General features: G+C 50.5%; 1 long non-coding RNA gene across 2 annotated transcripts; it reads left to right on the top strand.

The window, feature by feature from the left end:
• The first annotated feature begins 10138 nt into the window (after positions 1-10138).
• LOC133746698 (uncharacterized) lies at positions 10139-24867 on the top strand. Of its 2 annotated transcripts, none has more exons than XR_009864248.1 (4): positions 10139-10187; positions 19640-19842; positions 22615-22747; positions 24759-24867. It is a non-coding gene; the product is annotated as an uncharacterized LOC133746698 (long non-coding RNA). The 2 variants fall into 2 exon arrangements; XR_009864249.1 differs by having other exon boundaries at positions 10145-10187; positions 19707-19842.
• The last annotated feature ends 1599 nt before the right edge of the window (positions 24868-26466 follow it).

Genomic DNA, 26466 nt, shown 5'->3' with positions numbered 1-26466 from the left:
AATTCCTTCAGCTCAGTGGTTCTCACTCTTGACTGCTGCTGGGACCCCATGGACAGCTTTGCCTGGTCTACCTGCCGGCACTCTGATCGAACCTGCCTGGGCGCCAGCATGGGCTCTGCGAGGTTTCAACACCCTCTAGGTGATTCTTGTGTGCAGCCAAGGCCCAGCACCACGTGTTGGACTCTCTGCTTCACACACGGGGGAGCTCCCTGGTAGAAATCGGATTCCTGGGCTGCACTCCCAGAGGTCTTTTTTTTTTTTTTTTTTTTTTTTTTGACAGGCAGAGTGGATAGAGAGAGAGACAGAGAGAAAGGTCTTCCTTTTTACCATTGGTTTACCCTCCAATGGCCGCCGAGGCCAGCGCATCTCATTGATCCGAAGCCAGGAGCCAGGTACTTCTGGTCTCCCATGCGGTGCAGGGCCCAAGCACTTGGGCCATCCTCCACTGCACTCCCAGGCCACAGCAGAGAGCTGGCCTGGAAGAGGGGCAACCGGGATAGAATCTGGCGCCCCGACCGGGACTAGAACCTGGTGTGCCGGCGCCGCAAGGCGGAGGATTAGCCTGTTAAGCCATGGCACCGGCCCCCAGAGGTCTTGACATTTATATTTTTTAAAATTATTTATCTTCGCTTATTGGAAAGGCGGAGAGTCAGTGAGAGGTAGAGGGAGTAGGAGAGAGAGACAAAGGGAGAGAAACCTTCCAACCTCTGATTCACTCTCTAAATGCCAGCAATAGCCAGGACTGGGTCAGGCCAAAGACCTGGAGGTCCCATGTGGGTGGCAGGCCCCCAGCTACCTGAACTCCCATCTGCTGCTCCCCATGGTGTGCACTGCAGAAAACTGGAGCTAGAAGTAGAGCCAAGACTTGAACCCAGGCACTCCAGTATGGGCTGCAGTTACAGCTTAACTGCTGTAACCCTGCCTCTGTGGTTTTTTTTTTTTTTTTTTTTTTAAGATTTATTTATTTATTTGAAAAGCAGAATTACAGAGAGGCAGAGGCAGAGAAAGAGCGAGAGAGGTCTTCCATCTGCTGATTCAGTCTCCAAATGGCCACAGTGGCTGGAGCTGTGCCGATCCGAAGCCAGGAGCCAGGAGCTTTCTCCAGGTCTTCCCATGTGGGTGCAGGGCCCAAGGACTTGGGAGATCTACTGCTTTCCCAAGCCATAGCAGAGAGCTAAATCAGAAGTGGAGCTGCCAGGACTTGAACTGGCGCCCATAGGGGATGACGGCACTGCAGACAGCGGCTTTACCTGCTACGCCACAGCACCGGCCCCTCTCTGGTTTTTTTAAAATGCTGTCCATATGACTCTGTCATACAACTTGATGGAGAACCACTGTACTGTGCTTGTATTTTTTGTACTTCTCCCAGTGCCAAGCACAGAGTAGGTGCTTAATAATGTCTAATTGTTTATACACTGGCTGAGTCAGGAGAAACAGGATAGGATAAGTGTGTAAGAGATTTGATGACTGTAATGTGTTGTGCAAGTTCAGCAATTTCTTTATTCAGAGGTTATTATTACCACTTAAAGTGTTTTGCAGTTTCTGAGCTAGGGCTATTATGTTTGGCAACAGTGAGAGCCTGTGGACTGGGCACAGGAAGGGGTCTCTCTACATCGGAATGCTGGACAGCGCTCGGATTTCCACCCTTGGCAGAGGAACTTTCCAGTGTCCGTGGCCCCAGATGATGGCGATGCTTGGAAATTCTTGGTTTGGAGGAGCTGGGGCCTGAATACCTCTAGTCTTACAACTTACCTTCAGGTCGGAGGCAAAGCTGAGAAATGCTTTTTGCCCTTCTTCTTCCTCCCTTTTTCTCCTCCCTATGACTATTCGCAGGTACAAACGCTGGTGGCTTTACCCGCTACGCCACAGCGCCGGCCCCATAACATTATTTTTTAAGCACTTACAAGGATCCCATTGGATGTCTACTTTAAATTTTTCATCCTCTTATCCTTGAACATTGTGATCATTTCCATTTTTTTAATATCATAAATAATTAGTGCAAGTAATAGTTGCGCATCTTTGGTTGTTTTTCTTTGAGATAATGTCCTAGAAGTGTTGATGATGGGTAGGGGATTTGCTGAATTTCTAGGGCTGGTTCACTAATTTCTCAGTTATCGTCTAGGAAGTACAGTGGAAAAGAAGGCTGTCCATGTTTTGCACCCTTGCCAACGCTGGTATTTACTGCAATTTCTTTGAATCTTTGTTAATTTGATAGATTTTAAAAAAGTTTTTTTACTATAATTTTAATGCCATGCTGTCTTCATTTAATGGTGTTTGCTGCCTGAAAACCAGTGTTTGCGGGTCGTGAGGCAGAGGCACACGGTGGTTTATGGGCACTCGTCTCCAGGATATGGACTTTCGCTTCGCTGTGACCTGTGCTAACCACAGAGCAAACCCCGCCTGCCCAAGTTATTGGCTCTGGGCTGAGGCTCTCAGTTCCAGCCCACAGGTAAATACGTCGTGGAGTAAGCTAGGAAGATTGCTCCTCGAAGGTAAATACCCCCTCTCTCATATCACACACAAAGGGAGAAATCTTTTGGAACCTATATAAAAATGTCTTTGTGATTTTGCCCTAGCTGAGAAACCTGAGCCTTTGTTCCAAGTCCTTGGGCTGATGGCCCACCAGCAGCGAGGGGTGTGTGTCCCGTCACTCGGGAGGTGGTGCTTTGTGTGGCTTCCAGGCTGTGCTGGCTCTGTAGGATTTGGAAAAGGCTGGGAGGGAGGCGCCTGAAGTTACTGCCGGCAGACCCTTGGATGAATGGCTAAGTGCCGATGCGTAAGCACAATTTGCATCTAAGAGGCGGTTTGGGGATTTGGTGAATAGCCCCTGATTGTGGATAAACACCACCTGCCACGCCGTCCACCCCGCGGCCCCCCTTCTCCTGGGTAGAAAAGCCATCCTTCTGTCCTGCACTCTCCAGTGCTTTTATGCTAATGCTTTGGAGCTGGACAAGAAAACTGGATTACCAGGAAGTCTAGCTGGCTCCTCTGGGGAGAAGGAAGAGCCTCTTCCAATTGAGGTTCGCCTACATTTTGATTAAAATGGAAAAGTGGTGGCTGCAGGGACCCTTCCCTAATCCCCAAAGGTCCCCTTCTGTGGTCTGTGGACCTCGTGTTGGAATGCAGATTCCATGGCCCTGCACCAGGCCTGCCAGGCCAGAAAGCTGCCTTTCTAGCAAGCTCCCCGGGTGATCTTATGGACCCTAAAGAACCGCAGGCCTCAAACCATGGAGATTCGGATTCCATAGCCCAGTAATCTGTGTGTGTGGAAGGGTTCTTCTTCCAAGGGACTTCGGGAAGCATCCAGGTCTCGGAATCACTACCTAAGGAGATTACTGAGGTCAGATATTTAGATATCTTCCCTATCCATTTTTTAAAAAACAATTTACTTATTTATCTCATTCTGTTTGAAAGGCTGAGAGAAAGAAGTGTCTTCCATCTGATGGTTCATTCCCCCAAGTGCCTGCAGTACTCAGAGTGGGGTCAGGCTGAAGTCAGGTGCCCAGAACTCCTTCTGGGTCTCCCACATGGTGGCAGGAACACGAACGTGAGCTGCACCTGCTGCCTCCCAGGGTGTGCATTAGCAGGAAGCTGGAATTGGAGAGCGGAGCCAGGACTCTCACCCAGATTCTTGGACATATAGGATAAGTGCATCTTAACTGCTGGGTCGAAAGGCCGCCCCTCACTACTCATTCCACAGGACTTGCAGCGCAAGTCCTTTCCTTTAGGTAAGGAAGGAGGCAGAGTTGGCTTTATGCTCCTCTTTGGACCAGGGCCTATTGAACATGAGCTCAGAGGCGCTTTGAGCCAGACTGTCATTGCTCCTGGGTGGGAACTGCATTTTTTAAAAAATATTTATTTTATTTATTTGAAAGGCAGAGTGACACACACAGGGAGAGGGAGAGACAAAGAAAGAGATCTTCTACCTGCTAGTTCATTCTCCAAGTAGCCTCAAGGGCCAGGATTGGGCCAGGTTTAAGCCAAGAACCCAGAACTCCATCAACGTGAGTGGCAGTGGCTCGAGGCCTTGGGCCGTCGTCCACTGCCTTCCCAGGTGCATTAGCAGGAAGCTGGCTGGGAAGCAGAGCAGCTGGCTAGCACCACAAGGGACGGCCTAACTCACTACCACATCTCCAGCCCCGGATGGAAGCTGCTTCCAGCACTGTGTACGCCTGGACTGGGGGATTGTGTGAGGGGCACTGCAGAAGCAGGCTGGAACTTCTCATTCTGTTTGGCCAACTCTGTCAACATGGGCAGTTTCACCTAACCTCTCTGAGCTCCAGGATTTGTATTTGTAAAATGAAGAGAATAATTCTGACTGGAAATATTAGGTACCACCTATTACCATAAGAATGGGTACAAGCCGGGCTGTGGCTCAACAGGCTAATCCTCCGCCTTGCGGCGCGGGCACACCGGGTTCTAGTCCCGGTCAGGTCACCGGATTCTGTCCCGATTGCCCCTCTTCCAGGACAGCTCTCTGCTATGGCCCGGGAGTGCAGTGGAGGATGGCCCAAGTCCTTGGGCCCTGCACCCGCATGGGAGACCAGGAGAAGCACCTGGCTCCTGGCTTCGGATCAGCGCGGTGGCCATTGGAGGGTGAACCGATGGCAAAGGAAGACCTTTCTCTCTGTCTCTCTCTCTCTCACTGTCCACTCTGCCTGTCCAAAAAAAAAAAAAAAAAAAAAAAAAAAAAAGAATGGGTACAAATAATAGTGGAAAATACATGAAATCAGAGAATGCAATTCCAAGCCAACTTGAAATACCACTTCATGTCCATAGAAAGATTATTTAAAAACACGAGATCCCTGCAGGCAGGTGAGATGGTGGTGAAATTGGTACACTCACACCCTGCCAGGAAGCACTGTCAGTCCCCCCACGGAAGTGAAGGGAACTGCGTGCCAGGAGCCGTGCAGCTGTCTACGCCCGTTGACTCAACAATCCTGTTCCTCTGAATTATGCGAATCAGCAAAACGCAAGCAGAGTTTTGTGCATGCAGGTGTGTGCTACGGCATGGCACAGAAAACAGAAGGTCAAAACCCAGCGAGCCGGAAATCAGGCGAACATTTAAAACACCTAGAAGACCGTTTAAAATGAAAGTAGATCCATGCAATGAAGCACACCACGCAGATGTCTAAAAGATCGGTCATTACAAAGGCCACGTAGCAACGTGGGAGACATTTCTAGGTGTTTAGTGAAAACAGGTGCTGTGCCTGTTGGCTATAGCCTTGCACACTGTGGGAGGGAGCGTAGATAGGGAAAGACGCTCACCTGCACAGTGGGTAGGTTTACAGACACTTTTCTCTTTGCCACCATTAAAATAAATTTTTCTTATAATAGAAGTTACTAGTTCTTACCCTTCTTTCCATGCTGGCTGGTAAGGGGGACCCAATGGGACAGGGAGAGGCCCGCAGGATGTTTGTGAAGGTTGCCGGAGGCGAATCTACCATGCGTGACTCAAGTCTCTGTCCCTGCCGGCCAAGTTGTTGAGACTGGACAGACTGCACACTCCCTTTCATTCCACGCCCAGCGGAGTCCCGGGAGTCCCCGGCAGGGGCTCTGGGGCCTGTCAGGCTCCTGGGGCAATGCGCATCCAGACACCTGGGATGAGTATGTGTGGGTCTCCTGGCCAACGGCTATGGAGGAGGAGAAGGATGTAGGAGCACAACAGCCAGAAGCGGCTCCTGAACCAGGATCTCTGTCCCCGTGGTTCTCTGCTGAGGCTGGTACCTCCCCCAGTGGGCACGGTGACTGTCGTGAAACAAATGATCTGACTCCAAATGTGCTTAGTGGCCCCATGGGGACACACTGACCTGGCCTACAGTCAGGACTACGTGGAGGTGTGCAGGCTGTGCACTGCACCACTCTCTGGACACCACTCGTGGTGGCTATGTGCACGAATCCTAAAACCATCGTGAGTTCCAGCGCTAGCTGGGGGTTCTGGGGATCTGCTTGTCCTCTGTGTCCCTTGGATTCCTCCTCTGTCAAATGAGAGCAGTAAACATAACACACTTCCTAATGCTAATGGAGGAACAACACCATGGCTGTTCTTAGGATTGAGTGAGTGAGTACACAGAGGGCTTAGGACATGGTAACGCGTCCGTGAATGCTACATGGTCACCATTCTCTGAGAGCTGACCTCGTCATAGCCACCGAGGTGGGGCCCCAGATTCGCCTCCAGGACTCACGCCATACGGGCTTGCATTCTTCCTCTCCTTTTTTTTTTTTTTAAGAATTATTTTATTTATTTGAAAGACAGAGTTACAGAGAGAGGTAGAGACAGAGAGAGAGGTCTTCCATCCACTGGCTCACTCCCCAGATGGCCGCAATGGCCAGAGCTGCAGCGATCCAAAGCCAGGAGCTTCTTCTGGGTCTCCCACATGGGTGCAGGGGCCTAAGGACTTGGGCCATCTTCTACTGCTATCCCAGGCCACAGCAGAGAGCTGGATCGGAAGAGGAGCAGCCGGGACTAGAACCGGTGCCCATATGGGATGCCTGCACTTCAGGCCAGGGCTTTAACCTGCTGCACCACAGCGCTGGCCCCCAACCTCTCCTTGAGGCTTAATTTTTCCTGGTCCCACCTGCAGTCTTGCTGAGAGTGCCAAGACTGCGTGAGCTTGCTGCAGTCGGTGTTTGTCACCTGCAACCCAGAGGCTTAATAACTCGGGGAGAAAAAGACCACATGAAACAACACTGGATGATACAGAGGGACTTTGGATGCAGTGTGAGATTGCTGGGCGGAGAGAGACCGTAAATGCCACAGACAGAACCTGATCAGAGCGGAGGGAAACTGCGTTTGAAACCACAAGTTGTTAGGCCAGTGAAACGCTGCTCGGTGGGAGCTCCTTCTCTGGTCTGAGAAAACAGACGCCAGGATCAGGACCAGCAGATACGAGTGTGTGTGTGGGGGGGACCTGTGTCTCATCATCTTCTGGACTGGCACCTGGGTCTCTATCACTGGCAACCCCTGCCTCGCTCTAGAACGAGTGTCCCTGGAAAGGTAACCAAGGAGCCTACCACAGCTTACTGAGAATCTCCCCTTCTAGCCCCCAGCCCCATCTACAGATGGGGTGGGGTGGGGGAGGAGGGCCGGGGAAAGACCGCAGGAGGCCAGGCACCGCGGGGCGCTCTGCCTTCAGAACCACTGGTCTCATCACTGGATGTTTGCGGAGAGAGCAGCGGCCAGCGGCCCTTAAGGAACTGGAGAGAATGTTCCAATTGTTTATGCAATGATTGCAGCTGTACCTTTGCCAAGGACAAAGCTGCCCTGCTGGCTCCAAGGTGAAAGTGAGGGGGCGGGGCCTGGCTTTTGGCTTACACCGAGGCTTGGTTGGTCATCAACCGTTTGCTAAGCCAGTGGCTCTCCCATTTTGTGATTTTGTTGCTCATTAGAGTCACCTGGAGGCTTTAACTTTTTTTTTTTTTTTTAAGATTTATTTATTGTATTTAAAGGCAGAGTTACAGGGAGGGAGAGGCAGATACACACACACACACACACGACATACAGAGCTTTCCATTCTCTGGTTCACTCCCCAAATGGCAGCAACTGCCAGGGCTGGGCCAGGCCAAAGCCAAGAGCCAGGAGCTTCTTCCTGGTCTCCCACACGGGTGCAGGGGCCCAAGGATTTGGGTCATCTTCTACTGCTTTCCCAGGTCATAGCAGAGAGCTGGATCTAAAGTGGAGCCGCCAGGACTTGAACCAGTGCCCACATGAGATCCTGGCACTGCAGGTAGCTTAATCCACTATGCCACTAAAAATTCTCGATACCCAAGTCCCACTTCAGACGGATGAGAGAGAATGTCTGGGGTGGTGATCGAGCATCGGAAGTGTTTCAGGGTCCGCGGGTGTTCCAGTGTGTGGCCGTTCGGGAACTACTGTCCTAAACACTTCGGATCTGAGTGCCTTGGGTGTGACACACAGCAGGCCAGCGACAGACTGGCTCCTGCCCCCAGACACTGTGCTTAGCTTTAGAAATGTCATTTTGGAAACTGTCCTGCAGTAAAATTTGCTTTCTGTTAATGTACATTTCTGTGAATGTTTTGCTGAGCTATAATTCTCATACTCTGAAATCCACCCTTTTATTAAAGTGTCCAATTCAGTGGCTTTTAGTTTATTCACAAAATTGTGCAGCCATTGCCAGTTCCAGTGGTTTCACATCTCATTTGAGGACATTTTCCTCATCTCCCAAAAATACCCCATTGCTCCATTTCCCCCTCCCCTCACCCCAGGCACATGTGACTCTTTTCTCTGTCTCTATGGATTTGCCTACTCTTGGTATGAAATAAATGGATCACGCCACATGCAGGCTTTTGTGTCATGCTTATTTCACGTGGCAGATTTTCAAGATTCCTCCACATTGTAGCATGTAGTAGCGCTCCATCCCTTTTTCACGGCTGAATAATATTCCTCTGTATGGATGTACCACACTTTGTTTATCCATTCATCATTGATGGACACTGGAATTGTTTTTGTTTTTTTGCTTATCACGAATAATGCTGCTATAAACATTTGCGTACAAGTTTTTGTTTGAATCCGTGTTTTCATTCTCTTGGATATTATCTAGGCGTGGAATTACTGGATCATACAGAGCCTCCGTGCGCAAGTTTCTGAGGAACTGCTGGACTGTTTTCCAAAGTGGTTGCTCCGTTTCCAATTCCACGAGCTTTCCAGTTTCTCCTCACCCTCGCCAGCGCTTGTTGTTAGCTGTCTTTCTGGTTGTAGCCGTCCCAATGGGGGGGGGGGGGACATGAATCGCGACACATACATAGATTTCTGCAGCTCCCAGCATAATCAGCACCCGGAACTGCTCCAGGACCACAGACGACGCCTCGGCGCTCGACCTTTATTGCCGCCTCGCCCTCATGCCCACCCTGGGAACCACCGATCTAATTCTGCATTCTCAGCAGCGGGGCGGGCGAGTTCCGGCTGTTCACGGCATTGCCAGAATTCCGTATTCTTGGTGGTTTTCGATTTCAGTGGTTCCAATAGGGGTCGGTGCCACCTTGACATGGCCGGTCCCCGAGGACGAGTGACGCGGCACAGCTCATGCTGAGCCTATTTGCCATCCTCACCTCCTCCGGATGAAGTATCTGTTCACGTCTGCTGCTCGCGTTCTAGTCAAGTGGCCTGTTTTCGCGTTGTTTGGCTGTGAGAGTTCGTGATATGCTGGATACAAATCCTGGGCCGGGCATGGGACTTGTCAATGCTTTTCTCTAAATCTCTTTCTTATATATACTGCTTCTCATGCCTGTGTCTGATGGGAGCAAGCAATGGAGTTATTTATTGAGCACCTACTGTATGCTGGACATTGAGCTGGAGGAACAGGGGGTGAGTGAGCCCAGTCCCTGTGCTCAAGGATGCCCTCCTGGGGGTGGAGGGGTGCAGCTTGGGCACCGTTGTCCACACCACGAGCAGCAGTGTCTGAGCCACAGTGAGGGAGGTGAGGACACATAGAGGGGTTCAAAGTGAGGACTTTGAAATGAGGCTGTCCGGTCTCAGCTACCACTCGCCAGTGGTGGGACCTTGGCCCCGTTACTAACATTCTCGACCCAGGTTTCTTCATTTGCAGAACTGGAGCTGTCATCACACCCACGGCAGGGCTGGGAGTACGCAATGACATGGTGCAGGTGGCACATAATACCCTCTTCCTAAATATTAGCGATTACCATTTCTTTCCAAGCAACGTCGTTCTGCTGCAATCAGGGGAAGCTGCCTGGAGGAGGTGCTCTGGCTGAGCCGCAAGAACTGGAAGGACTTTCAGGAGCTGAGCTGAAGAGCCACCTCCTTTGCCTCGTGTCTATTCTTACCCAGAGAAGCGTTTCCTCTCTTTTCCTTGCTCCACCCTCTCCCTCTTCGTCCTGTGCTCTTGGCTCACGCACCCCCTTCCTATTCATCAGCCAGAGGCCTCACCGGCCCAGCTGGAGACCTTGGCCTCCGGAGGTCGCTGGCCTCAGGGCTGTGGAGCGGGGCTCCGTGGCTGCAGAGTGATCTCTGCTCCCTGGGTGGGGACTCTGCTCCCCAGTCCCAAGGGGGGCAGGACGCTGTCCTGGGAATTCCTCCCTGTGGCCTGGGGCCAGCACTCAGAGAGAGCTGGAGCTAGCGCGGGTCACTTCCAGGGTAAATGACTGTGCAGTTTTCTGTGTGGTCATCAGGCTCACGCAAGGACAGCGGCTCCACGGGCTCGAGCTCGGTCAGTTAATAACTCACTGCTGGGGAAATGGGAATTAAATGAAACGGGAGGCATATTTCGTGTGAGCTCCGGGGCACCTCTGACAGCAATTTGTGTCATTGCTCCGGGCAGATACTAAAGCTGTCTGGATTCCAATGGCCTGCCTGCCACACCGACCCTCTGGATCCATTTTATGAACACGGTTGGCTTTGATTTATGCTGATTTTATTGCTTTGGTTTCTCTTCTGAGCGGAGTGAGGTGCGTGCGGCGAACGGCTCCGTGAGGAATGAGGTTCTCAGCTGGTTTGTGTGGGGGAGCCTGGCCGCAGCCGTGCGCCCCCTCTGCCTGGCAGAGCTGGGCTGTCCTGCAGCAGAACTGCCCACGCATGCGTGCCGAGCTGGCTCTGTCGGCTGTGCACTGCGCCTGGGAGGAGGCTGTGGCGCACGGGGGTGAGCCGCCCCTTGGGACGCCGGCATCCCACGTCAGAGTGTTGGTTTGAGTACTGGCTGCCCCACTTCCGATTCGGCTCCCTACTATGGTGAGCTGGAAAGGCAGCGGCAGGTGATGGCTGAGTTTTGGGCCCCTGCCACCCATGTGGGAGACCCAGCCGGCGTTCCCGGCTCCTGGCTTCAGCCCTGTCTAGATGCAGCCGTTGCAGCCATCTGCAGAGTGAGCCAGCTGGTGGAAGAGCTCTCTCTCTTTGCGTCACTCTGCCTTTCAAATAAATACATTAAAAATCAATTTATGAATGAGGAGCCGCACATTTTGTACTGGGTCTTGAAAATTCTGTAACGCATCCTGACTGTGTGTCCGCCTACATCTGCGGTTCTTTGTGCTGACCTCAGACGACCCTCCCAGGTCATCTGTCCTTTTTCCTGCTCTGGGATGACCCCAACATCCTGACTGATAAAGACCCTCAAGGAGCCCTTGGCTGCTCTGTCCAATAGTCTCACAGCCCCATTGGCTAAGGTGCCTGAAAACACACAGAGAGGTAAATGATCTGCTTACATGTACTATCTGGCTGTATCTCAAAATCCAATAGGTACTGCAGGATGTACGCAGGGGACCCCTGGCCCAGGTTTTCTTGTTTCCCTTCTGTAGAGACAGCACTGCCAACCAGCACTGGACACCCCCAGAGTTGATGCTTCAATGAGATATGTGTGCATATTCCCAGATTTATTCTTCTTTACCAGATGGTAGGGTAACTTATACGCTAATTTGAACTTTCCTCCTTTACCTAACTGTACATCTTAGAAGTCACAATTCCCTTTTGTTTGGATTTAACCATAGTTTGCGTCACAGTTCCCCAACGGATGGACACTTAGCTATGTCCAAACTTTGCTCCTGTAAACAATGTTCTGAGAGTAGGGTGGCCAGATTTAGCAAGTAAAAAAAAATCAGTTTGTCCAGCTGAATTTGAATTTCAGATAAATAATGAATCATTTCTTAGTGTAAGTGTGTCCCACACGTATGTCCCCAGAGGGTGGGCCATGTGGAGATCGAGTTACTGAAAAAAAGTCCTGTTGACTATCTGAAATTCCGCTTTGGCTGGCAGGCTGCGTTTTAGCTGGCAAGCTGATTCTGGGACAAAGCCTTGCACCTAGTAAGGGCTCAGTAACGATTTGTTGAGAGAAGGAATAAACGCTGCCTCTTTGGAACGAAAGCTCATGAGGGCAATGGTTTGGCATGTCTGCTCGGTGCACGGACAGATGCCACAGTGAACGTCCCCATGCATATTTCATTTGTCCCCAGACAGAAAGTGCTGCAGAATAAATTCATTTCTTTAAAAGTCTGGTAGGTTCTGCTAAATTGCCCTCCAAAGGCCACCAACATCCCTCGGCCAAGTTGCCTAATTCTATTTCTCCTGTCACCTCAAGTCATTTAACCTTTGGGGAACTGGCCCCGGGAGGCTGCCCTAAATAGGGCTCAGAGAGGAACTGAAAGTGCCAACCCCATGAATGCAGCCCTGTGTGCCTGGTCCATCAATCCAGGCCAGGAAATGAGGAGTTTTAGATGCAAATGGTGGAGAGATAGCATCTGGCTCATCAGGGCCCCCGACTGTCCTGTTCCCAGAGGCCTCAGCGGAGCCTGGTGGCCCTGCCAGCTCCTGGTGATGGATGGCTCACATTGGCTGGGCTGTCCCAGAGGCGCGCTCGAGTTCACTGTCCACCTGCCTCCCAGTCTTCCAATCTGTCACCAGCACAGGATGATTTAATCACCATAACGAGGTTGTTAGCGAGCACACAGTCCACGGGCTCCAGTGGGAAGGCCGTTCCCACGTCTTCCCCCAGCTGATCCAAGCCATGTGGTCTCCATGTGCCGACCACAGAGATCAGGCTGGGGAAGGACCTGAGTTACAACACAGGGTTAGGCCTTTTGAACTAGGAGCCAGGAGGCCTGGACCTGAGTCCCTGTTCCTCCCGTTCCCAGCTGAGCGACCTCAGGTTACTTAACTCCCTGCTCCCTGTGCAGTGACATGGGACGAATAGCTCCCAACAGCTCACAGGTCTGTCATGAAATTCAAATCAAAAGTTGATGAAAGGATCTGTCAATGGAAAGTGTTTAGGGGTTGGGAGTGCGGACGGCCACGGTCTGGTGTGATTTCTGAGTTCCGATTGCTGCTGTCGTTAGTTTTACTAGCACCCTTCAAAATTTCTCTCCAGGAGATCAACAACGTGGGAGGTAGGAGGTGGGGCTTGCCCTCCACACAAGTTTGGAAGACAGAAGTGGGTGTTGTGGCACAGCAGGTTTGGCCATCTCTTGGGATGCCTGCATTCTGCATCGGAGTGTGGGTTAGAGTCCCAGCTCCCTGCTGATGTGCCTGGGAAGCTGTCGACCATGCCCAAGTACATGAGTCTCTGCCACCCACGTGGGAGACCTGGATGGAGTTCGTGGCTCTGGGCTTTTGCTTGGCCCAGCCCTGGCTGTTGTGGGCATTTGGGAAGATAGCCAGAGGATGGAGGATCTCTATCTCCCTACTTTTCAAATACATTAATTTTTAAAATTAAAATAAACTATAAACTATTTATTTGAGAGGCAGAGTTACAGACAGTGAGAGGGAGAGACAGAGAGAAAGGTCTTCCGTCCACTGGTTCACTCCCCAAATGGCTGCAATGACTGGGCTTATCTGAAGCCAGGGGCCAGGAGTTTCTTCCAGGTCTCCCATGCGGGTGCAGGGGCCCAAGCACTTGGGTCATCTTCCACTGCTTCCCTAGGCCATAGCAGAGAGCTGAATCAGAAGAGGAACAGCCAGGACCAGAACCAGCGCCCATATGAGATGCTGGTGCCGCAGGTAGAGGATTAACTTACTGCGCCACAGCACCAGCCCCAATAAATTATAATTTAAAAACAAAAGCACTACCCTTGGTGACCCTGCTGTCTCTCCCTGGGATCAGGCAGGGTCTCTGTTCCTCTCTGTTAGTACATAGAGGCCGCAGGAGAGGCCGTCCACCCAGACAGTATTTACTCCATTAGTTTCCCGAGACCAGCCCAGGAGGCAGCCATCCAACCTAATTTTAAGTTGGGGCGTCTCTCAAGTTCTCACCCTGGCACCTGAGATCCCTGGAGGAGAGGCCTGTTTGCAGTCTAAGAACCAGAGCCAATTTCTCAGCACTGCTGGGGAGGGAAGCCGAGGAACTGGGGAGGGTGTGGGTAGGGAAGTGAAGGCGGGGAGCTGCCTGGTCCCTGCCAGGCCTGGGGGTGTGGGCCTCAAAGTCCTTATTTCCCCTCTGAAGTAAATGGAAAGGTGGCAAATCACTGTGTGTGTGTGTGTGTGTGTGAGAGAGAGAGAGAGAGAGAGAGAGAGAGGCAAGACATCACTGATCTGGCCTAAAGGAGCCCCTTATGGAGGACCAGAGACTTGGTGTCTCCCTGTGAGCTGCCAGAGAGCTGTGAATCCGCACATCTAGAGTAGCCCCCAGCACTGCCCCGGTGTGAATTGCCCCGAAAGCTCACATTGTGCCCTTACAGAGGCTCCAGCTGCCCTGGCAGAGGTCTGACCGCTTCACACCCAGAAGTGGGAAATACCCAATAATGAAAGTGGGTTTGTCTGAGTTGCTGGAGGGTGGGAGGAGTCCCGCAGGGGGAGCAAACAAACAGACTTCACCTTCGTAGATCCAGACCTGCTCTCACCTGTTCCGCACCTGGGGGCAGGAATAAATTCCCAAGTCTAACACAGCAGGCAAGTGGGAGGTGGCTGGTGCGGCTGCAGAAGAGCGTGGTGCTGCCCAGAATTGACTTCCCTAGGCCAAGAATACTTTGAGAAACTACAGCGTGTTTGGGAATACAGAAGGTTCTGAAAATGGAATTTCCTAAAGAAAGGCTAATAAGGAAACTTTCTTTTTTAAATGTGTGTTGAAAATATTTCTACGTTGTCCTGCTCTGTGAGTCTAGACCAGTGTGGTAATGGTAATCGGATGTTTCTTGATTTGTGGTTTGCAGCTTGCTTGGGAGTCCTTGTACTCGGTACAGACTATGTCAATCAGTGACTTGGGATAAAATTAGGACAACACCCAAGTTCCAGTTTGGGGGGAACAAAATATTGGCCTGTTCTGCTTTTGTACTTCCAGTTAAAAGGAAGACACTGTAACGAACAAAATTCAGTTATATGGGCCTGGCGCTGTGGTGCAGTGGATAAAGCAGCCGCCTGCAGGGCCGGCATCCCATATGGATGTTGGTTTGAGTCCTGGCTGCTACACTTCCAATACAGCTCTCTGTTATGACCTGGGAAAGCAGTAGAATATGGCCCAAGTGCTTGGGCCCCTGTACCCATGTGGGAGACCAGGAAGAAGCTCCTGGCTTCGGATTGGTGCAGCTCTGGTCATTGCAGTCATTTGGTGAGTGAACCAGCGAATGGAAGACCTCTCTCTCGCTCTGTTTGCCTCTGCCTCTTTGTAACTCTGCCTTTCAAATAAATAAATAAATCTTAAACAAACAAACAAAACCTGTTAGGTTGTCTGAGCCACAGAGATTATATTGTGTGCTTGGCTTGTGCTTTTTTTTTTTTTTTTTTTTAAGATTTATTTATTTATTTGAAAGTCAGAGTTACAGAGGAGAGGCAGGCAGAGGCAGAGGGAGAGAGAGGTCTTCCATCTGCTGGTTCACTCCCCAGTTTGCCGCAACGGCTGGAGCTGTGCTGATCCTAAGCCAGGAGCTAGGAGCTTCTTCTGGGTCTCCTATGTGGGTGCAGGGGCCCAAAGACTTGGGCCATCTTCTACTGCTATCCCAGGCCATAGTAGAGAACTGGATCAAAGGTAGAGCAGCTGGGACTCAAACCAGCGTCCACATGGGATGCTGACGCTGCAGACTGGGGCTTTAACCCATTGCACCTCAGGCTGGCCCCGTAGGTTCTTTTCTTATCTCTCTCTTACAGATGAGAAGATTGAGGCTCAGAGAGGTTAAGTGACACGTCCTTTGTTACACGGTTAGGTAAAGGCGGAGTTAGAATTTGAACCCAGGCTTGAGAGACTACATTCCGCTCTTGTGCCTGCAGAGACTGCTTGGTCCTGGCTGGCACAGGACTCCCCCAGTTTTGGTGCTGGAGGTCCTATGTCCTAGGAAACCCTCAGTGCCAGGTAATTTTGGATGCTTGATCACCTTGGCTTCCCAAATACAGCTTTTCAAGGTCGGCTATTCTGTAAATAACGCCGTAATCACCTCTAGATCGCGTGGCATCCAGTTTGCTGATCGCTAACGAGATAGGGAGGTTGTGAAAATGACCTTGTTAGGCTCTTGCTATTAAAGTAAACTGGGTAATTTATGGGGAAAAAAAATCTGTGGATTAGACAGAAACAGGAGCCAAGGAAAATAGTCCCAAATGAGCAATAATGACCAAGAGAAGGGCTTGGCTGAGGGCTGGCCTTGTGAGGGCAAGCGCAGCCGCAAACGCTGAATCCTGAGGGTGAGGACTGGGATGGCAGCGTCTCCAGCCCTGGCTGAGCGCCAAGCGCCGCGGGCGACCTCATCGCTTTCTTGGGGATGACTCATTTAACCCTCAGGCAGACATGGGAGGTCGTCACTGCTGTTACCTCACTTTACAGATGGCAACACTGAGGCTCAAAGCAGTGGAGTCTGGAACATCCGTGTAGCAGTTAAGGGAACAGCTGGTCTCAGGAGGGGATGCGGGTTCAAGCCTGTTGTTGTCTCAAAGGGTGCTTTCCAGGTGTCTCCTCCTTGCAGTGTTTCCAGGAGTTCTGCAGACAGAAGTCTTTCTCTGCCCTGCAGTCGGCCACATGTGGATCGGATCTCAGGATAAAGGCTGAGTGAGCGCCAGCTTGCCTCTCACTCACCAGGTTCTGTTGCTGCATTCAGTAAGCTGCTGCTTCTATTTTTTTTTTTTTTTTTAAGATTTATTTGAAAGCAGAGTTACAGAGAGGCAGAGAGAGAGAGAGAGAGAGAGAGAGAGAGAGAGAGGTCTTCCATCAGCTGGTTCACTCCCCAGATGGCCACAATGGCTAGAGCTGGGCCATTTGGAAGCCAAGAGTCAGGAGCTTCTTCCAGGTCTCCCACACGGGTGTAGGGGCCCAAGCACTGGTTCATTTTCTACTGCCTTCCCAGGCCACAGCAGAGAGCTGGATTGGAAGTGGAGCAGTTGGGACTTGAACTGGCACCCATATGGGATGCTGGCACTGCAGGTTGGGGCTTTACCCACTACACCACAGTGTCGCCCCCTAAGCTTCTTTTACGTGCAGAATTTGCCTCATATTCCAGGTTTTTCTGAGTTGGCAAGAGTCCAGCACCTCCTGTGTGACTTGGCCAGACAATCAGATGTTAATGAGTGACTGATGAGAAAACATGGGAGCAATCACTTCTGTCAGGTAGCCTCCTGTGACATGAGAAGTTCAGGCCCCTGGGGAACGGCCAGTTTCATTTTCTGCACCTTGCTGCATTATTCATGGATCATCCTCAGGGGCTTGCAATTAATTTGCATTTGTCCTGGTCTTTTACAAGAGGACTGCAAATGGCTCTCTTGCTAGCGTCCTGCAAACATATTCCCTTTAAAATACTACCCTGCAATAGGTAGAAAAGACCTCTGTAGAGCTGAGTCAACACAGGAAAGTCAGAGGACCGTGAGCGTGGAAGACAGTGCGCATTTTCCATGACCTTTCTTCAGCCCTCCTACACACAAGGACTGTTGTTCTGGAGAGAGTGGGGGCCTGATTTGCCAAAAAGGAGGCAGCTATTTTTGATTCTGCTGAATGATACAATGTTTTTAACAGGGGAGGGCAGCTAGGGCTTTTGCTTTTGTCTTACTGTAGTGTTATTTCCTTTTACTTAGCTGATGTGTGAAGTGTGACTTAGTAAGTGAAGTTGAACGGCCGGATAGCGTTCTGCATGCCTCTAAAACAATTGTGATAGAACACTCAGCATGCAATTTACCGTAGTCACCAGTTCTCAGTGTGCTGTTCAGTGGTGTGAAGTACATGCACAAGAGGGTGTTACTATCACCACCATCTGTCCAGGGACCTCTTTTCATCTTGCAAGACTGAAACGCCATAGCCATTAAACAATGCCTACTTGTTCCTTATTTTTTGTTTTGCAATGCATTTTAGGAAGGCCAGAAGGAGGCTTAAAAAGGTGCATTTGCTGTGTGAAATGTTAAATGTTTGAAGAGATAGATGTGTTTACTCTAAATGGACATTATGCAATATGAACATACATAGAAGCAATTTTTTTATATGTGATTAAAAATATGGGCATTTGTCTTCCTTAATTGGCCCAGGTCTCTGCTCATCATTTCCAGGAAGAAACAAATAACCACATAGCTCATCCACTGCAGCAGGGTCAAGTGATTGAGCCTTTCCCCTGACACCTGTGGGCATGCAGGGGTCTTGGACTCCCAATTCTCCAAGGCCTATTAAGTTCAACAGCAAAGTCACTGGGTAATTAAGGATCCAGACAATAGTCAGGTGGGGCAGATGTTGGGCAGACCTTACTCTGAAGAAAGATCAGTGGCTACAATTGTTTTAAATTATTTATTTTAGGGGGCTGGTGCCGTGGCACAGTAGGTTAAACCTCTGCCTGCGGCACCAGCATCTCATATGGATGCCGATTCTAGTCCCGGCTGCTCCTCTTCCAATCCAGCTCTCGGCTATGGCCTGGGAAGGCAGTAGAAGATGGCCCAATCCTTGGGCCCCTGCACCCGCATGGGAGACTGGGACGAAGCTCCTGGCTTCGGATTGGCGCAGCTCTGGCCAATGCAGCCATCTGGGGAGTGAACCCAAGGACGGAAGACCTTTCTGTTTCTCCCTCTCACTGTCTGTAACTAACTCTACCTCTCAAATAAATAAATAAATAAATAATCTTTTTTTTTTTTTTTTTGACAGGCAGAGTGGATAGTGAGAGAGAGACAGAGAGAAAGGTCTTCCTTTTTGCCATTGGTTCACCCTCCAATGGCCGCTGCGGATGGCGCATCTCGCTGATCCAAAGCCAGGAGCCAGGTGCTTCTCCTGGTCTCCCTTGCGGGTGCAGGGCCCAAGCACTTGGGCCATCCTCCACTGCCTTCCCGGGCCATAGCAGAGAGCTGGCCTGGAAGAGGGGCAACCGGGACAGAATCCGGCGCCCCGACCGGGACTAGAACCCAGTGTGCCGGCGCCACAAGGCGGAGGATTAGCCTGTTAAGCCATGGCGCCGGCCAATAAATAATCTTTAAAAATTATTTTATCTGAGAGACAGAGAGGAAGAGTGCTCCCATCTGCTAGTTCATTCTCCAAGTGCCCACAGTGGCTGAGGCTGGGCTAGGACAAAGCCAGGAGCTGGGAACCCAATCCAGGTCTGCCATGGGGGCCATCACTGCTGCCCCCAGGGTGCTCATTGACAGGAAGCTGGAATTGGGAGGGAGCCAGGACTCGAACCCAGGCACTCCGATATGGAATGGGGTAACCCAAGTGGCATCTTGACTGCTAGGCCAAATGCCTGTTCCCAGGCAGATAGAATTATTTTTTAAGATTTATTTTATTTACTTGAAAGACAGAGATAGAGAGAGAGGGAGAGAGAGGCAGATGCAGAGAGAGAGATCTTCCATCTGCTGGTTCACTCCCCAAATGGCCGCAACAGCCGGGGCTATGGCTGGGTCAGCCTGGAGCCAGGAGCTTCACCCACATGGGTGCGGGGCCCAAAGACTTGAGCCTTCCGCTGCTTTCCCAGGCACATTAGCAGGAGCTGGATCAGAAGTGGAGCAGCCAGGACTTGAACCAGCAGCCATATGGGATGCTGGCTTTGTAGGCGGCAGCTTAATCTGTTATGCAACGCCAGCCCTGTAGAGTTTTTTTTTAAAAAATAGTTTTAAAAATATTTAAGGAGAACAGATGCTCCATTATAAAAACAATTTAAACTGTATAAGAGGATATCAAGAGAAAATTAGCTGTCTTTTTTGTTCTCTCGTTTCTTGTGCTTTTTTCCAGATTAAATGTGTACAAAAACGTGTCTCTACGTATGTTTGTATCCACCTGTATTTATCTATTCTTTTGAAAAGAAACAACAAGAAGGGAATCGTCCTGTTCATAACACTTTGCTGCTTCCTGGCTGCCTTCTGTTCACAGCATGGATGGACCAAGATCCATTCAACTTTCCGCCCACTGCTGTGGTTTGTCTGGAAAGGGTCACTGGCCTCAAGCTTGCTCTCCAGTGTGGCAGTGTTGAGGTGGAGGAACTTTTAAAGGCAAGATCTACTGGAAGGTAATTAGGCCTTCAGGGCCACACCCCGGGAGGGATTAATTCTGGTCTCCAAGCGTGTGCTAGCTCTTACAAGAGAGGACTGTTATGAAGGGGGGCCACCCACGTGCGTGGCCCCCTCTGCATGCAGCCAATTGCCTTTCTGCTTCCCCATCACGTGTGACACAGGCAGGGGTCCCTTGTCACGACCCTGCTCCCCTACACCCACCAGGACTCTGTGCTAAATAAACCTTGATTTTTTACAAATCACCCAACCTCATGAATTTTGTTATAGCAACACAAAATAGGCTCAGACTCCTGGTGATGGGTGTTTGGACTGTGTGTGGATTTTTACTGTTATAAGCAATGCAGCAGTGAGCTTCCTTGTGCATCTGTAATAGTTTTGCATGTTTCTGTGTATATATGTGTAGGATAAATTCCTAGAAGTAAGATTCTTAAATAGGCTGGATATTACCAAATGCTGGAAGGTAAAATTTGAAGACAATGGCTGGTCTCCTGAGAAGTTTGCTTATGGCCTTGTGACTCTTAAGCCGAAGAGATCCCCACCTGGTAAGCGGTGAGAGCTGTGCACATAAGGAAAGCACCACAGAGTCTTGGCTCCTGTGTATTTCAGCCTGTAGCTTTCTCTTACTGGGAATCTTTGCCCTCATTTTAATTTTATTTATTGCTTTTATAATAATTTTATTTATCTCAATTTTATTCAAATGACAGAGAGACGTCTTCCATCTGCTGGTTCACTCCTCAAATGCCTGCAGCGGCTGTGGCTTGGCCAGGCCGAAGTCAGGAGACCTAAGGCAATCCAAGTCTCTACACCGGTGGCAGGGACCCGACCGCTTGAGCCATCAACCGCTACCTCCCACCGTACGCTTTAGCAGGAAGTTGTATAAGAAGCAGCGTGGCTGGGACTGAAACCAGGCACTGGGTACGGGATGCAGATGTCCCAAACTGCACCTTAACCGCTGTGCCAAACGCCCACCTCTGCCTCCCCTGTAAGCTGCCAACCTGGCCTTCTGATTTCTAAGTCAGTCTCTTGATGTCCGTGGGTGTCCACAGAGTCCTGGCAGACTGCTCACCGGCCTAGGGGGACCAGCCCAACCTGCAATTCAGTCTCTTCCCTCCAGGTTTGAGGAGGTTTGTGGTGACCCACCACGCTTCACTGCTAAGAGGCCCTGTTTGAAAGCCTCCCCGGCACTTCCCCACCTCTCTTGGCACCTGCCCTTGGTGGATGTTTCCAGAATGCCTCTTTGGTGGATTTAATCTGTAACGTGATCTGTCTCCTCCGTGAGTTGCAAACTCTTTGTAGACAGGGATTCGACCCACCCTGGAGTCTCCCACGGCACTGAGTCCACACTTGGTGCTCCGCTGCTCACTTTCTTGCTTGAATAACCAGTGCCTGGAGCCACCGTGAGGCCTGGATCAGTTTGAGGTCTCATTTTTCCTAAAGCCCAGGGGAACCCCAGGTTGATCTTGGCAGACCTGGGGGAGTCTGTCCAAAGGCGTAAATGATCTCTCTCTGCGGGTTAGAATTTTTCTTTCCCCAGGATTGGGCCTTGTTGGAATAGAGCCAGGAATTCAGGTTGTCCAAGACAGATTTGAGTAGATTTGTGTCTGGCTGGCTCTGCCTGGTCAGGTGTAACAGAACAGAGTAAAGATTGCCGCATAGGCATTAAAAGTAGAACACCACACCCAAAAAGGCCAAGCCTGTAGCCAGGAACTGAGAGGCGTTTCCTCTGCCTAGCACACTGGGTTCCTGCTTCTTCTACTGCTTCCTTTAAGTGGACACTTCATACCTTTGCTCTTGAATATAAAGTATGCACGCTCCACTCCCTTACATACACTTCTGGTGGCCACAAGCTCTCTCTCCCTGCCTGACTCTTCATTCCTGCTGTGCGTGACCTGGGAACGGAGGACTGTCCTCCTGACTCATGGCGTCTTTCCTGCCCAGGATCTGTAAGGAAGTATCTTTGAACTTGTGAATCTGTGCTTCCACCTGAAGTACCAGAGGCTACCCTAGGCTGGGTTTTCCCCAGTGTGCAGCAGAAACACGAGGCCTGACTCCCAGGCAGGTGTAAACTGGACACAGGTCAGACAAGAGGCGCAAGGGCACCTGCCAGTATGAACACATTTCCCGTGTTAGGGACTTCCTAGTTGTGGGACAGACAACTAAGCATTAGGCTGTCTGCCAGGTAAAAGACTTTCCCATGAAATGCATACTGCAACCACTCATGTGCAGACCCCCTGTTTCCTGAGATGACAGGGCTGCTAGCTGGACCCCCAATTTAACTGGGGGCTTTCAAACCACCAGGGAGTGGGTGGGCATTGTGGTGCAGCTGGTTAAGCTGTAGTCTGTGATGTCTGCATCCCATAACAGAGTGTTTGTTGGAGTCTTCCCATCCAGCTCCCTGCTAATGCACCTGGGAAGGCAGCAGATGATGGCCCAAGTACTTGAGTCCCTGCCACCCACGTGGGAGATGTGGACTGAGTTCCTGGCTCGTGTCATTAGTCCGGCCTAGCTCTGGCTGTTGTGGGAATTTGGGGGGGAATAAACCAGGGGATGGAAGACTTCTGTCCCTCGGTCTCCTTCTCTTTCATTTTTCCTTTCAATTAAATAAGTAAACAAACAAACCAAAAAACACCAGAGAGCCAAAGCGGCTGTCAGGTGCCAGGGGAGTCAGTGACAGATGCCTTCTAGGGGGTGACAGGAAGTTTCTGCAAACTTGGATTTGGAGGAAAAGGCTCCCCAAGTGAGAACCACACCTCTGCCTTCATTTACAGTTTTCTCTAACCTCTGCGTGTGACTTCTGAACTGATATTCTTCTGGTGACAAGGGAATAAAGCAATGACACGCCTGAATCATCTTCATGTGCTCAGGAGGAGAAATCGCTGGCGTGGCTTCGCTCAGAGAAAGGTGAGGTTTTTACTTCCATGGTCTTAGGCACTGGAATGTCCAGCTGCCTAATCGAATTAGCATCGCATGCCGCCTCGTATAGCAAAAGTGGATCCCGGCTGTGTCCCACCCCTAAATCACTTGCTAGCTCCTGCTATAATCATCTTTTTTCTTGAGTATGTTTGTGTTCATGTCATAGGCTTCTGACACAGCTGACTTCAGAAGCAAGACCTATCAGTGCTTCAAGGTTGGAGAATTTCTAGGGCCAGCAAGCACGGGTTTGAGGAACCTTCTGCAGGGCTGGCAGGTGTGAGGAGTGTTTGTTTCATGCAGCAGGGAATTAAGGTCTCTGAACTTGCAGGACATGCACTGCTGAAGGGTTTAAAAATGCTCCCAGGTTGGGACGTAGCATTGTGTAGTATGGGAGACAACTCAAATGTAAGTGCCTCCTTTGTCCCTTAGCTGTGTTGCACAGGACAAGTCACTTCACGCCACTAAACCACATTTGTTGATTTGTTGTATGGTCCCTGAGTGTTGGTAGCACATGGAATGAATGAAGGAGTTTACTGAGCAACTGCTATGTATTCTGGGTGCAGCAGAGCAAAGGACCATGACCTTCACCTTTAATTCAGATTTTCTACATCCTCTGTGTTTCCATCGCATTCTTCAAGGCTGCATGGGTTTGCCTGGGTGTGGCTTTGTGCAGCTGGTTCAGGTGATGCTCAAAGAGCCTGTTTCCCAGTGATCTGGAGGAAGAAAGGCCTTGTAAACAGCAGTGTTGGCTGGCATTTGCAGGTGGCTGTGAGTGACTGGCCCAGGCCATGGTGACTGTGGACACTACGGCTCTTAGAAAGAGTTGGAGGATAGAGTTCAAGGCCGCCACTGCCCTGCTCTGAAAAGCAGAGAAAAGTGAGGCCCCATCACTCGGGGTCTGACCAAATGGCTCTGTTGCTTGTCTCCTTACCTCCTTGTAGCTTCTGGCAGTTCCTGCCTGCTTCCTAGGAGTGCAGTAACAATGGCTGAAGCGTCTGTGTACCCAGTACAGACTGGTGTGTTTCCCTTTTCCTATGGCTCAGAAGTCTTTTCAAAAAAATCATGAGCACACATTGTTGACTATACACATTCCATTGGAAGGGCAGGCCACATGGCTCAAACGCTGGCGGTGGTACCCTCTGATTTGTTTAAAACTGGCTTAGATGATCCCGCAGTGATTCTGAATCTGGCCTGAGAAGCTCAATTTGAAATGTATCTCAGTGTTCTAAATACTTTCTTGGCCCATAGGAGTCAAGCATGCTAGAGCACATTTGATGAAGATCTACATCTATTCCATGAAAATATATAAAATCCTTATATTAGTTTCCATGTAGTATACAGACACATGGACGCAATTATAGTGTATGGTATGCCAAAGACTCAAAACGGCAGAGCAGTTATCTAAATGGTAGTTTAGAATTTCCAAATTACTACCTTTTCCTAGGAAGTTCATGTCCTTATGTCATTGCCAGCCCAATAATAAAAAGGAGGAAATACAGTTTACCTCATCTGAATGTGCAGTCTCCATCACACAGTGGAAGAGCTGTAACCAGCCACGTGGCTTTGGGCAAACCACTTGACCTGAGCAGTTTAAAGAACATTTGTGTGCTACCACGTGCAAAGCTTTGTGATGGACTTCTGGGAGATGACTGGACAAGGCTTTTTATTTTTTTTAAAGATTTATTTGAAAGGCAGAGTTACAGAGAGGCAGAGAGAGAGAGAGAGAGTGAGAGAGGTCTTCCATCCGCTGGTTCACTCCCCAGATGGCTGCAACAGCCAGAGCTAGGCCGATTGGAAGCCAGGAGCCAGGAGCTTCTTCTAGGTCTCCCACGTAGGTGTAAGGGCCCAAGTCCTTGGGCCATCTTCCACTGCTTTCCCAGGCCATAGTAGAGAGCTGGATTGGAAGTGGAGCAGCCGGCCCTGCAGGTGGTGGCTTTACTACCCACTATGCCACAGCACCAGCCCTGCTTTTTTGCTTTGTTTTGCTTTTGTTTTTAAGGGAAAAGGCTTATTGTCCTTACTGTCAGCTGGGGGAAACCCAATAGGCTGCCTCACTGTGCAAGAGAGAACAGCAGCCTGTCCTGGGAAAACAGGTCTTACACAGCTTCACAGAGGTAAGAAGTGGGAGTGGCAAATCCTGTTAGGGTGGGGGTGGAGCTGACGCTTGTGATTGGGCCGTTTGGTCACATAGCTTCTAGTAAGCCAGGCTGGGCTTAGGAAGATGGTACCATTTTACTATCATTCCCCTCTTTTGTTTTTTATAAAGCAAGTGTTGTATGGGATTACATCGGCCCCAAAGGTCCAGGAGGGGTGGAGGGATGATGATCTGTCTTCTGGAGCTCCTTCCTGCTGACACGGGGTGACAGGTTACTCTCTGCTGGCATGGGCGATGTCTGAAGTGGTGATGTCCTGGGTGGGGAGCCAAGTAGATCCCTGTAGCAGCAGCATTTGGTTGACCACCTGGCTGGTGAAGGCTTTGGTTTGTCCCATCATCACCTCCTGTAAACACTGTTAGTGAGGTGATTCGGCTTTGGGGACCTCGGATGGTGCCAGCGGGGGCCTCAGTGGACCTGGGGACTTCCTCTTGTAACTGCTGTTTGGAGTCGGTTGGTCGAGATCACGTGGTGGCCCAAAGCTGCTCCTGAGATCACTACCGGGGAGAGGGAGGCTGCAAAGCTGATCCCAGCCAGGACTGGGAGAAAGCTGCTGTCTCTCCTGGGGAGAGGGGTTTGTCTGTGGAACGAGTCTGGACAATCCTACAGTAAGTGGGGGAGAGGGCCATCAATACACACAGGTCGGGAGTAGGGCCACTGATGTAAGAGTAGAGGCTATGATTACAAAGGAATGAGGCCCAGAGTGGGCTAGACAGGGTCTAGAACAAAGGGCAGAGTCATTATTGGAGGACCTAAGAGAGCTGCTTCTAAACCACTAAGTTTTCTGATTGAGAGGCAAATAGAAACTGACAGAAGGGACTTGAAAATAATCAGGTGGGCTTGAAGGCCTTTCCAGTTATGAGGCCCAGACCTGCCCATCTCTTCACATGGGAGGTGTGAATTTCCTTGGGGAAGGCACCCTGTTGACTTCCGTTACCCAGCTGGCCTGGGAGGAGAGCTGGCCAGGTACAGGCAAGGGGCATCTCTAACAGGAAATTTACAGTTCTGCCTGCAATGTTGCCGACCCTACTTGGCCATCCACCCAGCACTGGTGGTTACTTTGGAAGCTGGGCAGAGTGAAGGGCTTTTCAGCTTAGAGCCAACAAGGTCTGCGGCTCTGACCTGGGCATCCTTGGACTCCAGGGCAGTTCCGTTTCCAGGGACCCAACTCTTGGCTGCCAGAGCTGCCAGGGCTCTCCAAAGGCTGACTTCTGTGCCCCTCTGAAGCTCCGGATTTCCACATTGAAAACCAACGCCATTTGTGGTGGACTGGGCTGTTGGGTCTCCTTGATGGCAGATCACTGTGTGAAGCAGCCATTAATTGGCCTGCCACCTGGCCTCACTGCTCCTGCTGCCTAGCTTGCTCCTCTTCCCTCCCTACCCCCCACGGAGGCAGCCTTTACGAGGATGCAAGTCAAGGGGGTGCTCAATCCCATCTCTAATCTCTGATGGTCGAAACTAGAAGTCTATGGTAGGATTTTAAAAAACATTTATCCCTTTTAGGCCTCTGGGCCTTTCTCATTAAGATAACCATGTTGGGTAATGCAAGATCAC

This window comes from Lepus europaeus, chromosome 18, assembly GCF_033115175.1.
Source record: "Lepus europaeus isolate LE1 chromosome 18, mLepTim1.pri, whole genome shotgun sequence".
NCBI classification, from domain to species: Eukaryota; Metazoa; Chordata; class Mammalia; order Lagomorpha; family Leporidae; genus Lepus; species Lepus europaeus.
This window is presented reverse-complemented; position numbering and strand designations above follow the sequence as displayed.